The sequence below is a fragment of the Dendrobates tinctorius genome, unplaced genomic scaffold (assembly GCF_039654945.1).
Source record: "Dendrobates tinctorius isolate UK_male_01 unplaced genomic scaffold, ASM3965494v1 ptg000079l, whole genome shotgun sequence".
Taxonomy (NCBI): domain Eukaryota; kingdom Metazoa; phylum Chordata; class Amphibia; order Anura; family Dendrobatidae; genus Dendrobates; species Dendrobates tinctorius.
This window is the reverse complement of record NW_027361747.1, coordinates 15694629-15697114: the sequence shown is the minus strand read 5'-3', so window position 1 is coordinate 15697114 and position 2486 is coordinate 15694629.

Here is a 2486-nt window from a genome sequence, read left to right as displayed (position 1 = left end):
GGGTATGGTTTGGTTAAGGGTTAGGGTTAGGGTTAGGGTCAGGGTTAGGGTTAGGGTTAGGGTCAGGGTCAGGGTTAGGGTTAGGGTTAGGGTCAGGGTTAGGGTCAGGGTTAGGGTTAGGGTCAGGGTTAGGGTTAGGGTTAGGGTTAGGGTCAGGGTTAGGGTTAGGGTCAGGGTTAGGGTTAGGGTTAGGGTCAGGGTTAGGTTTAGGGTCAGGGTTAGGGTTAGTTAGGGTTTAGGGTTTGGGTTAGGGTTAAGTATGGTTTGGTTAAGGGTTAGGGTCAGGGTTAGGGTTAGGGTTAGGGTCAGGGTTAGGGTTAGGGTTAGGGTCAGGGTTAGGGTTAGTAAAGTCATGGTTTGGGTTAGTGTGAGGGGCCACCTAATGTTGGAAAAAAACGCAAACGCGGTAAAAACGCACTAAAAACGCATACAAACGCATAAAAACGCTGCGTTTTTTCATGCATGCTCATAAAAATGCTTGAAAAAAACGCAGCAGTTGTATGCTTTTGTATGCGTTTTTTCAATGCGTTTTTTTGCGGGAAAAACGCGCTGCAAAAAAAAGCAAGTGTGAAACTAGCCTTAGTTACTTAATGCATATTGTGAAAAATTTGTCAAAAAGAACATGTTTTGGCACAAACCAAACTGATTAATGAATCAAAATATTACAAAGTAGATGCATCTTGCTGAAGGACAGTTATTTCTTCTCACTTCCCCAGACACAGAAGTTCTCGGCCCAGCCAAGCTTTCCTGTTTTCTCTATGAGAGAGCCGCTGACAGATTCCTCTGTTGATGGTTTATCTCTAGGTGAACAAAAGGAATGACTATCAGAAATGCCCAATTCTTTTCTTCCACTATATCATCTGTTGGGGGATAGCTGGGAGCCCAAATACACATTAAACTGTCAGCCAATACTTCTGATATCGGGGTCTTTACAGTTTGGTGGTGTCAGCATTGATCTGCTGACACCACCAAATGTCCGCTGAACAGGAATCTAATCCCTGCCTGACCCTGGCAATAAGCCCTGCTTAGGGAAGGATGTGATGGGCACTATATGACCCCCACTACAACTAAAAACAGCTGGGATAGATAAACAAGGGAAACACTTATCTTGAGTAGACCCAGAGAGGTAACCAAAGAGGAAGATAGCCGACTGCTATAGCTCCAAGCCTCAACAGGGGGAAATGAAAATATCACCGGTGATTCACAGCAGTAGGCAGGGAGTCTATAAATGCCCTGATCCAGGTTTGTCAATTAGAGCTGTAGAAAGGTTGCCACTTGGTCAACTAGTCAGAAGGGTTAAGAAGGTGTCTGCAAAGCCAAACGCAGAGACCTTCTGCAGCTAGATGCAGTGTGTTTGTCGGCATCTTATGACATACCCGAGACAGTACCCCTCCCTTCTACGAGTGGCCTCTGGACACTCAGGACCAGGTTTCGTGGGATAAGAGATGTGAAATGAATGAACCAGCCAGGGGGCGTTCACCTCTGGTGTCGAGATTCACATCCTTTCCTGTGAACCGTAACCCTTCCAGTGCACCAAATATTGTAGGTAACGACGTTGGAGGCGAGAATCTACAATCCTCGAAATCTGAAACTCAAGGTTTCCATCAACCATTATTGGGGGCAGCGGTAGGGGTGATGGCTCAAGAGGTCCACATACTTCTTGAGAAAAGACCTATGGAAGATATACTGTCCTCATACACGTTAGCAGGGTGTGCAATGAGACATGTAGCTAAACCCCCTGTCTTTTTTAAGAAAAAGAGGCTGTAAAATTGTAACCTTCTTTTAGTGATTGCAGATGCGACAGGAAAGGGTGAAACTATAGGATGCAATAGCAGGAGCATTTTAGAATATATAACTGCACAGAGCATAAATTCAGATAGTCTTCAATACACAGTAACATGAGGTAATACGTAGGTACCATGAGGTAATACATAGGTACCATGAGGTAATACATAGGAACCATGAGGTAATACATAGGTACCATGAGGTAATACATAGCTGATGATTACCTATTTAATACAACAAACGTTATAAACACAGGATATAACACCTAGATAGTGCTTACCAACTCTGCTTAGAGAAGGCTGTTTAAGAAGCATGAAGAACACGAATGGTGTAGCTTCTCCTAAGACACATGGAGGAATAATGGCTGCTGTTCCCCTCACAGTGTCATAAACAAGACTATGATGTAACAGGAACAATCCCACAATACATTGCAAATTAGAATCTATGCATTAAACGGCCAGCAGGTGGTGCTGTTACCTTACAGTATGTGTTACGGTTGTGGTATGGAGAAGTGAGGACACTAGTACAACCCGGAGTGGACTCTCTGGGTCACGGCTCCAGAGCCCCTGCGGGCGAGCTGGCCAGGTGAAACCACCCCCTATACAGGAAGTGTTTGGGGCAGGCTCACAAGGGATGAAACCGTGACAGCCGGAGCCAAAGGGACGACTGGGAGGGCACCAGGGAGGCAGAGGCAGAGAATC